This window comes from Sesamum indicum, linkage group LG6 (genome assembly GCF_000512975.1).
Source record: "Sesamum indicum cultivar Zhongzhi No. 13 linkage group LG6, S_indicum_v1.0, whole genome shotgun sequence".
NCBI classification, from domain to species: Eukaryota; Viridiplantae; Streptophyta; class Magnoliopsida; order Lamiales; family Pedaliaceae; genus Sesamum; species Sesamum indicum.
The window spans coordinates 18,914,734-18,922,034 of record NC_026150.1 but is presented as its reverse complement, the minus strand read 5'-3'; positions in this window follow the sequence as shown (position 1 = coordinate 18,922,034).

Sequence of the window (7,301 nt, the reverse complement as noted above, 5' to 3'; positions counted from 1 at the left end):
GGGAAAGAGGAAGGAAAGGAGGCGGCGAGTGAAGTGCAAGTTGGTCCACTTGTAATCTGGAGGGAAAGTTAGAAGTTAGAAGGCAGAAGGCAGCCGCACTTAATAATACAAAATTAGTATAAAAATGAAACAGCTCTTGCGAGTAATCTACGGACAGAAAATAAGAGAGGGAGACAACGTAATTAATTAGGATTAATGGAATTTCATAAACATCATCGTCAAAAAAAGGTGGATTAGTTTTGTAGTGGTTTCCACCCCACAACTTGCATGCAACTAACTATTAATAAATTGTTCCATTGTATCTGTGGGGTAGGATGATTCATCACTTTTATTTTCATTTTAATGGAAATAATATAATTTACAAGAAACGAGTAAAAAAAATCTCTATGACAAAAAATAAAAAATAAAAAAAAATTATTCTCTGTATTTTAAAAAATTAAGTTGTGCATGGAACATTGGAGTATTCACATCCCATCCCATCCTTTCCTGTCTCCTTCCAATCATTTAAAATCTTGAGATTATTATTATTATTATTTTTAGTATTAGTATTGTGAAATTTTAGGCCCATACTCCTCTGTCTTTGGGTCGAATTTAAAAACATCAAACAGTATGAATCATATGAATATTTTTTGATGAAATCTTATTTTTTTTAAAAGAAAAAATAAAAGGAGGGAATTTGGGAAGATTGTTGATATTATTAGAAGAAAAATGAAGTATTATTAAAGAGGTGGGGAGGTGGTTTTGTTAGGGGAAGTGGTTTTGTTGAGCGTGGCACATAGTATTGAGGGAAGAATGATGTGTAATAACATGTGCATGGACCACTTAAATATATATCCATAATAGGAAGTAGTGCTACCACTATCCATCTCTCTCTCTCTTTTAATTACTTATTTTTATCTATAATTTGTGAAGCCGCCAAAATTGATGCTGAAATCAAATGCTTTTTTTTTTTCCTTTCCTTTTTTTGTTAATTATATATGTAAAAATGTTATTTATAAAATAATTATTGAATTGGTTAATTGCACGATGGATGTGATCTCTATGGAAAATGGACTATGTTTGTCGTGACGATAAAGTTGAATATGCACAAACGATATCTTTTGCATGTAATAATATATACATTTATATATATTAATGTACAATTATGGTTTTTGATTGCGGATCTGATCTTACAATCTAAACCAACATCTCAACTAAGATTCTGCAGATTTGAGGTTTTGCAGTCTACCAGACTTTTTATTCAAGTGATAAAGATTGAAATCTCAAGTAATATTCCATAATTTTTGTATCTTCATGCATGTTATATATACTGGATATGGGTTTTAGGTTATGGTTTTGAGTTCTACTGGACGTGTAGGTAATTATTTTACTTTAAGTGACTTTAATGTGATTTGGGCTTTCGTTGTTATTACTTATATTGATCAGGTATTGATGTGTTGGTTGAATCAACGTTTTCTTTAATTTGTTGAGATATTGATTTTATCATCTAAAAGCTACGTAAAAAGAATGTTATATTGGGTATTTATTAAATTTTTTTATGATTAAATATTAATTAAATCCTAATCACAACAAGTTCTATTGAAATTTACCATAATTACAAATACCTCGTCATTATTTAAAAAATTACCATGATCGTCTCACAAATACCTTTTATAATGGACTGTCGTGAAAAGATATTTGTTAGACGATTAATAATATCAGAAGAATATATATTTGTAATTTTTTAAACAATGAAATAATAATTATAAGGTAATTGAATGATGTGAAATGATGGAAATATTGTGGGTAGTGGGGTGTGGAGGGCATCAAATCCAAAATCAGCCTAATTAACTTTTGGGGTATTTTCCGACCCACTTCCGCATGGCCAAACAAGAAGAAGACAAATGTCGATTTGGTGAGACATTGATGTGATTATTTTGTGTATGTATATGGGATCCAAACACACACACACACACACACTTGCAACAAAAAAGGGGCATTCCTTTATAGTAGTAGTCTTTTTTGGTTAGAAAGAATCCCTTTTTCATTTATAAACACCACCACAGCACACAATATTGCAAGTCCGTTTCATTTCCTCTCTCAATCATACAAAAACAGATACAATAGCTGTAACCAAGTGGTGATTAATTAATTATTCAGTGGAAGAATTTACCCCACTTCCCCTTTTCAATATTTTCTACTTTTACTAATGGATTCACTCTACTTACCACAAAATGCCCCTCACTTTTTTTTGTTCGCATGCTAATTAATAAAATTGAGATCTTACGACTAAAAACTTACATAATTAAATGTAAGTAAATAGTGAGTTTATGCCCATTTCTGTTGTAATTTTATTTAGAATAAATCACATTAATATCCGTCGAACTTAAGTCCGTGTCATGTATTTCAGAGAATATTTATGTAAGTTTTTATTTTTGAACAACAAGTGTATGTATTTTGTAATTTTGCAAAGAACAGTGTTGTTTTTATATCTGGAACTAATTTCAGGATGTGTTAATACAGTTTATTATTTTATTTATTTATTCTTTTAGTATGATATTTAATTTTAAAATTATCAATATAATTAATTCAAAATATTTAAAATTTATTAGATAATATAACGGATCAAACTTTTTAAACACATAAAAAGTTATATATGGGCTTAATACGATTTATTCATCTGTGATATCTACAATGAGCAAATTACATCTTTACGATAAAAAAAAAATAATCTACCTACCTCCATTTTTTTTTTTAAATGAACTAATTTACCTTTCCGTTTGAGAAGGTAAATTACTATTTTTTTTAATAAAAGATAATTTACTCATTTACAATATTATATAAAAATTACTTGTATTTTTTTCGATTATAAACAATCAAAATAAATTAATAATTACTATTAAAATAAAACACAGCGTCAAGAAAATGATGGGGCTTAATTAGGTAAGGACCTACCTAGTACCAACTTGAAGAATTGTCCAAAAACCAATTCTAAGGACAATTTCAAACACGTGCCCATGAAAAAAAATTCTAATTTAAATTGAATTTCGTTCAATCTAATTAATTACTCGATTAATATATATTTATCATGCAATATATGACTTTCTCTAAATTGTTATCAATTACATAATAAATATAATTATCTTACAGTGTAATTGATTTGGGGTCGAAACTGAAATTTTTTTAACTTTTTATACATGTTAGCGCAAATTTTAATTTGATGAATTAAAAAATAAAATTGGTATTGATGAGGCCTAATTCAATTTGAGAATCTGAAACCTCATAACTTTAAAGTTATGTGTTCGAACCCTACAGATCTATGGGATGTTATTCTGCTTTAGTAGTAGCTATTTTTCTGTTTTAATAGTAGATGTCAATTAAATAAAGTTATCTGATATTGATGATTAATGTATGATTGTTATAGTTCCCAATAGTTGTTAGATATAATATATATATTAATAATTATAATCAATTTACTCAAAAAAAAAAAATAGTTGATCGCTTGCACTTAAATAACAATAACAAAAACAATTATCTAAAAGAGAAAGCGTATAAGCCGTGTTTTGATATAAAGGTGTAGATGTTGAAATTGCCGAAAAAAGAAGAGCAGAAAGCGCGTGCAGTTACTGATGAACACAATAACTGACCTCTCTTACATTAATGTCTACGCCCCTACTTTCTTTACTGAGAAAAGTTACATGAATCTAGCGATATCCACACGTAGTTCATAATTGGTATTTTTTTTTATTTATGTTTTCTTTCTTTTTTTTTTCGAAAAATAAATGATTGAAATCATTTATTTTCAATCATAATTGATAAATTGCTGCACGTATAAAAATATAGGGAGATAATTTTTTTTTTATTATAGAAAGATAATTTGTTCATTTATAATATTACAAGGAGGTTGCTTGTATTTTTTCTTTTTCATAATTAATGTTACATAATTATATTTTCATAAACCAAATCATAGAACCCATAGCTCCGCTTTGTTGTTTGTCACATATCAAATGTTTAAAGCGAATACCGTGATGAAATACCCTTTTTAGTCTCTAGTATCCGAGTCCTGTCTGTCCTGAATTATTACTTTTGGAAGATCCGTCATTGTTCAATTTATGTATATATAAAAAATTATGAGGATCGAACTTGTAATCTCTGTTATCATTTGAAAAAAATCTCATTAACATCCTATAAAGAAAGGAAGAGGTACAATTACAAATCACTGTGTTAAATAGCACGGTGTGCGGTGAGTAGCAGATAGCCTCACCCTTACCACAATGCCAATTCCCATGTACTTCTTTTATTGGAAACTGCAAATTTTGTATACGTCGTCGCCATGTGTAACATTTCCATAAAAGTTCTGGGCAATGATTCAATACTGAGATTCTCTGATAACATTTTGCAAGTACTATATATGAAGCCTGTAGGGAGGGTGTTCGGACAAACTTATAAATTTTTTAAAACAATCTTATAACATGTTTGGAAGTTTATAAAATACACTTTTAAAACAGAAACTTAATTATAAGCTCCAATAATAAGATGTTAATAACTTATAAACTCTTTTAGAAAAAAATGAATTCCTAACTCATTTTCAGAATCTTAGCAAACTCATTCAAGTTAATATATAAACGTGTTATTACTACTGTAATGACGTACAATTTGAATAGATAATCTCCCATGTAATAGTTTATGTGCACCAAAATATTTTAATACATTAGCATGTAAATCTGGAATTAGTTAACTTTATCTCAGATAGAGGCTATCCCGTAGGATTCCTCATCTCGACGTACATTTAGGAGACCACAAACTTTATTAAATAAAATTTATTCAAAATCATGGGTCTTTATCCCAACATCAAATTGGAGACTTCAAACTCTGTCTTAAATACAAGTGTCAATCGGGTCATGGATCCATAAACTCGATCCATTGTCTAACAACTGGCATCTTAAGCTTCTCATCTTATTTTATCCAAATATTTTAAAAACTTATTTTAATATAAGATTTGACATTTTATAAATTCTAAAAATAATTTAAAAGATATATGGAGAAATAATAAATATTTTAAATAAATTTAGCTAAACACCCTCTTAATTAGTTTAGCTTTTCATTATCAATTATAAATATTTTTAATTATTTACCCATTTGCAATGTTTTCCGTCCCCATAAAAAAGAATTGCTAAATATAGTATATGTCTAAACAGTAGACACGTACTCACTCTAATGCGGAATACTAAGTTTAGTTAATACAATATATAGTTTATTTAAGAATGGAAGGTTGAAAACATGCGCATCACTTAAATTAATTATGGCAATGCCGAAATGGTTGGAAAGGAAAAACAGATGAAAAAGCGCACAATATGTTAACACGTATATATCTAGTGAGTTTGCACAAAATTATATATGGAGTCATGTTCTGACTACATGACTCAAAACTACTCATCGCGTTGTTCAAGATCAATGGACACGTACGTATTCAACTTCCATTCACTATGATCATTTAATTACCGCCTCATATACGTAAATCAATCTATTTGTGGAATAACTGCGTCTGACTGTTATTTATAGCCTTTCTCACCCCCTCCCCCCAACTTTACGAGCGTGAAACTTCTGGATGTTTGAGCTAAACATATATTGATGGTTCACTCAAAATTACTGAATCGCTAATAAAATACACGTGCGTTGATCGTGAGGTATAATTTTAAATTTTTCAAAATTGAATTTTTGTTCTCTCCATCCTTAAATAAGATGTTCATGTAATATAAAGATATATATTTGGTTGGAATTTCAACATTTGTGTATGACAATAAATATATTTAAAGAAAGAAAAGGAACACAAGCAAAAGATTCTAATGAGAAAATTCTAATTGAAATAATTGATATCGAAACTTGATTATTAAAAATGCAATACTATACAATATTTATACATTTGGACCGTCAAGTGAACGGGTGAAGATTAATTTAAATGGGATCCTAAGAAGCTCTCAAAATCTTCCATTAATATTTTTAAATACTATAAAAGCTTCTATACTTATATATAGAACTTTTTTAAAACTTTTCTCAATTTTTATATTTGTTTAAAATATTACATTAACAAACATTCATATTTATATAAAATATTCTAATTTTTTATAACATTCTTAATGTAGAATCTTGTTCGAGATAAAAATAAAAAAAGAAATTCATGATTTCCAATCTTGTCCTTCCGTTAAATATATGACTTATAAAATTAGATATAAACCTTATCCGTCCCAAAGCCGTTACAAACATTGACTATAGCTACGCAGCAATGTTTGGATGGTATTGAAAGTCGCCTGTGACTTTGTTAGGCGGTTTAGTTTTGTGGCGTTGATGCTGTGTATGTGTATGTGTATGTGTATCTTACTCGCATCGCATCTCAGCATTCATGGAAAAGCCTAGTTGTGTCATGTACTTCCCCTCATGTAACTTTTTTGCTTAGCTCTGCAACATTTCTAATCAATCCATTCCTAAAATATGTTGCATTGGATCTGGTCATATGTGCATCAATTACATGATAAGTATAATTATTATAATATATAATCAGAATATAATGACTCAAGGAGTGATGAATTACATTACAAGTGTAACTAACTTACTTTTTGGCTTACTGTATCTCGATTTACTCCAAGCTGATTTGGATAACCAAAAAAGAAAGGATAGGATTACACAAACTTCCCCTGAGCTTTGGTATAAAATTATACGTGTCTATGGTTTGAAAAATTACACCTAATACCCCTGACGTTCATTTACGTCCAACAAAAAGGTTTCTAACCCACAACACTATTTGAATAATAAAATGGAAAAAATTTGCATTTCCTACCTGTATTTCATTCTAGATTTGAATAAAATGATTATTTATTATACTAACATAATTATTAATAACCCTGGTATTAAAAAGGAATAGCAGAAAGTTGAAAAAAATGATTTATTTTTTTATAAGTACAATTCTTTACATAATTGAATTATAAAATAAAAAGTAATAATAAAAGTAGAGGAACAGACAAACAAAAATAAAAGTAAAGTAAAAGTCTAAGAGATGCAAGACTAAGCATTTATTTATGTCGTTGTCAAACTTGACTGGTATATTTTTGGTCCAAAAAACCCGACGCCATTCTATGTTGGATGCTAAAGACGTACTTTCAATTGAAAGCTTTGACCTTGAAAAGGAAACGCTTTGAATGATTAACGACTTTGACAATCTCTGGAATTTTATACAATAATACTATGTACACTATCATTTTAGTTTATCTTTTATATATATATATATATATATATGTGGCGGTTTTGCCCAAATACATCAAATAATA